The sequence below is a fragment of the Octodon degus genome, unplaced genomic scaffold (genome assembly GCF_000260255.1).
Source record: "Octodon degus isolate 3935 unplaced genomic scaffold, OctDeg1.0 scaffold00047, whole genome shotgun sequence".
Lineage (NCBI taxonomy): Eukaryota > Metazoa > Chordata > Mammalia > Rodentia > Octodontidae > Octodon > Octodon degus.
In genome coordinates, this window is record NW_004524623.1 from 37,623 (window position 1) to 44,040 (window position 6,418).

Consider the following 6,418-nt stretch of genomic DNA (forward strand, 5'->3'; position numbering starts at 1 on the left):
TGGTGGCAGACACTTGTAATTCCATCGTAGGAGGCTGAGGCAACAGGATCACCACAAGTTTGAGGCCAGCCTGGGCTGCACAGTGAATTCCAGGTCAGCCTGAACTACATAACATGACTGTCAAACACCTCAACTCAGAAAAAGAATTCTTGGTTAGGAAGCTGAATTATGCAAATACACCATTATTTACAAGGGGGGGGGGGAATGTGACTATTTAAATATCAAAAAAAAAAAGGTTAAATAAGACACATCCAGATAATGGATAACTACATAGCATAAAACAGTTTGTTTTAATATTGGTTATAAGTGAGGAAATATTTTCAAAAAGAGTTAAGAAAAAGATTTTAAGTAGAACATGCCGATAATAGCTAACCGTCACTGAACACCTATGTTATGTTAAACATTTTTTTCAAGTGCTTTACATGTGCAAGAGTCTTAACTATGGCAAGAGACATACTTAGAAAAATGAGGCTAGAAATTCAGCAATAATATTAATTAGAAGGTAATTGTCTCTGAGTGGTATAATTACTTGGGTTCCTGAACAAAGTCTATAGTACAGAGCTGAGCCCTCACTGCAAGAGAAACTAATAAAGAGAAAGTTTAGTACTTATATGAGCTAGAGGGCTTTGTCTTTTACCAAAATTAATAGTGATTTTACTTTATCTTCTGGCTTCTCAGAATCTTCAAATTATATTCTAATACATTTATACAATAAGCATATATCATATATCAATGAGAAAAATGTTTGCTTTGTTTTCTTTAAGTTTTGTTTTGTTTTGTTTTGTTTTGTTTTGAGACAGTCTCACCATGTAGTTCAGGCTGGCCATGGACTCACTATGTAACTCAGGCTGGCCTTGAACTCAAGGCAATCCTCCTGCCTTAGTCTCCCAAGTGCTGAGATTACACAAGGACACACTAATACAACAGTGAAGTTGTAGGTATATTATAGCAAAAGTCAGAAACCAATTCATAAGGTCCAGTGAGATAGCCCAGTGGACTAAGTGCCTGCTTTGGCCAGCACAGGAACCAGGACTTGATTCTCAATCCCACATGCCTTGCCAGCCCCACCATCAGAGTGCAGTGAGCCAGCAACCGAGTCTGGGTGTGGTGGTGCACATCTGTAATCTTAGTGCTGGGGAGGCTGAAAACAGGAGGATCACTACGAGTCTGAGCTGCATAGTGAAGCCCTGTACCAAATACATAAAGAAAGAAAAGTGAAAAGAAGTCAATTCATAGCCTGTCAGTGTACTCACACTGCCTGTCATGTAGCTAGCTGCATTCATTTAGCCTTGACTATCTAGGCCCAGATGTTCCTCAACAATATGTAGGGTCAAAATAACTGTGTCTGGGGCTGGAAAGATGGCTCAGTGGTCTAAAGCACCTACTTGGAACAAGCTTGGCAAAGCACAGGGAGCGCAGTTCGATCCCCCAGCACCACATGCCTGCCAACTACGCCCCCTGGTGGGCTGAGCTGGCCACACACACACACACACAATAAATAAATGTTAAAAAAAAATTTTTTTTAAATAATAATAACTGTGTCTGACTTGTGTTTTAAAATATGTAATTATTCCAACTTGCTTCAGGGACTTCTGGGATATCATGTTTGAGGAAGACTGGCCCAGTCAAGGAGACTTTCAACTCTACCTGCTCTTCTTAGGCCCTTCCCTCTCAGAATTCTGCCTGACAATATATGGCATAATCCTTGTATTCCATGTACCCAATCATGTAATAACCTCCCATCAACTTTGTACATGCTACTACAAGCCGTATTTAAACTGAACTCAAACCTGACTCTGGCCTGGGGGTTTGGGGGTCCAAGTTCCCCAGCCCACTAGCCTAACAAAATTTGCCTTCTACTTCCTCAGTGCAGAGTCTTCCAATTGGTTTGACATTGGTTTTTCAGCAACAATTACAGGCATGTTCCACCACACCAAGCCCCAAATATTTGTATTCTAATGTGACTTTTCCAAAGAAAATCCAGGTCATCTAAATAACAGCGGGATATAAGTGAGTTGGCTGAATTTTCAAGGGGGATTAAATATAGAAAACAAACAACCCAAGGAGCACAAATTTGCAATTTCTTTCATATTTTTGAAATCTAGAACAGCTAATTAACATGATTATGTCCTTGTTCTATTTCCATAACAAAACTTGTCCTTTGACATTGACAAATATAGACAGATTCAATAGCTTCTTGTTTGTCCTTATAAACTTTTTAAATGGCTTTTTCACCCTGATCTTGCAGAAGGAGTCATTTATAACAGAAAAATCTAGCAGTTCTAAGTCCTGACATGGTGCAAGCTGTCTCACAAGCAGGCTGCTATTCCTATAAATCTTCATCCTTGAAATAACTTTATTCTATCTCATTCCATTTTTTAATCAAAGCTACCAGGAGAAAGACTGGAACTTTGATTGTACTGAAGTCCACTTAGCCAACCTGGAAAACACAATGAGAGAAACAATTGGCCTCTATATGCCTCCTGGTTAATTATAGTCACACAAGTACCAAGTGTGCAGAATTCTTGCCAACATTCAAACCTGAATCCGATCTCCACTTTTGTGAGTTCAAAACTTCCTATAAGAAAAAGGTTTTAAAGGGTATAAGTGAGCTGACTGACTCCTCAAAGGGGCTGGAGGTGAAGCAGCTGGCAACAATGCCACCTTCTGCAGCCCTGATGAAGCAGGCCATAACTGCCACCAGAGTCCCCAGAGCCACACCTTACCCCTGGGCCAGCTTCTGTGCCAGGAACAAATTTGTGTTTGACTCAATCCCATGTTTTTATTGAGAGCTTGACCTCCCAGTCCTTGTCACTGATCCTGTCAGGTGAAAGAAAACTTCTGACTTGTCCTTTCTGTGACTCCAGCTTCCAAGAGTAGATCTGCAGGCACAAGATATAGCCTCCAGCCACAGAGCTGGGCCCTCACTGCCAAGCAGGAAAGCAAATATTTAACTTTGCCCTTTGTAAAGCTTCAGAAAGAGGCGTATACCCCAAAGAGAAAGAGGGTGCATATGCGGCAGGCAAAATAAAAGACAGATGTTGACACAATTTGTTTTCAAAAAATTGCTTCCCAGCCTGAGCATGGCAGTGCACACCTGTAATCTCAGCACTCAGAAGGCTGAGGCAGAAAAATCATTGCTAGTTTGAGGCCAGCCAGGACCCCATAGTGAGTTCAAGGCCAGCTTAAACTAATAGGTAGGTAGATAGATTTTTATGCTGTCTGAATCTTAAGGAAACCTTCAAGAACTTCTCTATATGGGTCCTGAGAGGCAGAACCAGGATCTTACATCTCAGGCTAGCATCAGGTCTAGGTCATCCTATTACAAGCCTGCTTGAGCCCTCACAAGACCTCCACATGCAGTTTTGGGAACCGTTCTTCGTATGTGTCCAGGGTCATGTAATTAATGGATCATGCCTAGTTCCCCAGACAGCTTTGCCATATGCTAATCTCATGGCTCACTCCTAAATTCCACTCTTAGCTCCTTAACAACATATTATGGGGCCAGAGAGATAGCTCAGTGGTCTAAGCACCTGCCTGGTAAGCACAAGAACCCAGGTTCAATCCCCAGTACCACATGCCATGCCAGTCCCATGCTGAGCCAACCACCAAAACCAGGTGTGGTGGTGCATGCCTGTAATCCCAGCACTGGGGAGGCTGAGACAAAAGGATCACTATGAGTCTGAGCTGTGTAGCAAGGCCTTGTACCAAATAGATATGTAAAAGATTTTTTTTTTAATTTTTAAATATATTATGTTTCATTATCTTTGTCTCTCTGTGGTGTGCAAAAGAGAATATTGAACATAGTCTTGCTTAATAAAATTTAATAGTAGGCCCACCAAATAGCTCAGCAGATTGAAGTGCCTGCAAGCAGGCTGTCTTAGTTACTGTTCTCTCGTTGCTGGGACAAATACCCAACACACAAAATGAAGGAAGGAAAGGTTTATTTAGCTCACAGTTACTGGAGGTTTCAGTCCATACTCATGTGGGTCCAAGGCAGAGCAGCACAGGGCAGAAAGCAACCTTTCATGGCAGTGGCAAAGAGCAAGAGCGCAAGGGAGGGATAACAGCAGCTCAAGCAGCTAGCTTCTCTTCCCACCTTACATTGTAATGCAAATTACCTGCCCCAGGGTAGGGGAAGTACTCACACCTATGGGTACTTCCCAGTATTTACCCACCTATGGGTAATCCCAGCAGTACTAAAACACATAATCCCAGCCTTGGATCACACATAATCCCAGTGGATCATGAGTTGACACAAACTCTAGAAGTCCTCACCCCATGACTACATGAGGCTTTGGGGGGACAACAAGACACAAACCATAACACAGGCACAGGGGCCAGGGATTTGATCCCCAGGCCTTCTGTGCCCTGCCCCCAGGGTACACTGAGATGGCAATTGAGACTGGAAGTGGTGGCGCGTGCCTATAATCCCAGCTCTTGGGAGACTATAAACAGGCAGATCACTATGAGTCTGATCTAGTAGTGAGACCCTGAACACCCTGTAGACCCTTCCCTAAAATACAAAAAGTTAAAAATTAATCATGCTACTCATACATTACTATTGTGATCCCAAACATAAAGTTTGGATAGAATGGATCATGAATTCCTATGAGAAACTGCAGCCCCATCTTTTCTATCAAAAGACATAAAAGGGAGTGCCCCATTATAGAGTCTAGTCCCCTCCAGGTGCCCCCTCCCAAGCACACTGAAATTAAGAGAAATGCCTGTTGCTCAGCTTAATTCTAGAAACAAAGCTACAGACCTAGATAGTTTATCAATAGTCAAGTACTCTCTGTCTCCCCCACTCTCTCACCCTTCCAATCTTCCTTCCCCTCAGCAATCCTTTGGTATCCTCTACTCAAGTTGCTTAAATCTAGCCAGTGAATTTAAAGCAGTTTTTCCCATGCAACTATACTCAAAAACTCCCTCTTCCCTGCCACTTGGTGCACCTGTGAGTCCTTCTGCAGAAGTAAACTTTAAGCTTTGTCTTGTCAAATCCTCTTGCATAATGAGTGCATTCATTCTAGCACCTACAATTTCAGTGTGTAGGGGGTTCATTTCTAACATTCCCCAATGAGAAATATGTTGAAGAATTAATCATCTTCCAGCCAAGTAAGTAACATGCAGCTCATGCTACTGGAGAGCCAGAGTCCTGTACTCCCAAATATAAACTTACTCTGCTTCCCAACCGTTATGGCTTGTGCCTAGATGTCCCCCAAAGCCTCAAGCATCATAGGCAGGAACTTTCAGAGCTAGCTGGATCCTGGCTTGTGATCCTGGGATTAAGGTTATATCATACTAAATTAATCCACTGATTGGAATTAGGATAGTGCTGAGTGTAGATATCAGAAGCCCCAACTGGGAGTGGGTGACACCAATCAATAGTCTTATAGCCTGTATAGAATATAAAGGAAGAAAAAGGCAAGGTAGGATGATTGCTGCTGCTGCTTGCTGCCTCCTGTCTTCTGCCTTGCATGCCATAAACTTCTGTCCCCTGTGATGCTATCATGCTGCTATGCTTTGGAGCAAGGCAACTATAGACTGAAACATGTACAAACTGAGCTGAAATGAACCTTTCCTCCTTTAAGTGTGGGTGTCAGGGAAGTTGTACCAGCAATGAGAAAAGTAAGGCACCAACCTTACTTCATTTCCATCCACACCATATGAAAACCCGTATCTCCTCCATCTGGTCCTTTTCTGGTGGCAGCCTTATTTCTGGTGTTGTTATGTTGGACAATAACACTGTTCTAAAAATAATTTAAAGGAGATAAGTCTAATAAAAATAACTGCATCAGACTTTCTTAAAGAAGATCATATAATAACTGTTCCTTAGAAGTTAAGCAGGCATTTATTAAATGGAGAATTGATGGTAAGAATTTTACATTGAAAAACAGAAGACTACAATTTTTTTATTTTTTTATTTTTTTTTTAATTTATTTATTTTTTACATTTATTTATTGTGTGTGTGTGTGTGTGTGTGTGTGTGTGTGTGTGTGTGTGGCCAGCTCAGCCCACCAGGGGACGGGCTGGCTGGCATGTGGTGCTGGGGGATTGAACCGCGGTCCCTGTGCTTTGCTAAGCTTGTTCTAAGTAGGTGCTTTAGACCACTGAGCCATCTCACCAGCCCCCTACAATTTTTTTATTTTTTTAAATAATTTTATTGAGAAACAAATACCAATGAGACAGTTTCAAAACAGATTACTAACAGTTTCAAAAAGTAATACATTTCATATTCTTGTCTTCTTAGTCGTTATTCATTGTACAAGACACAGACATATTATCCTGCCCACGAACACTATTAGAATAAATCTCTCTATTCATTGAATTAAGAGAATGCAGCTGTATATCTATTCTAACTATTTTGAATAGAGATACAAAATGGTCGTTCACTTGTATCCTCCTTTTTTCTTTAGTT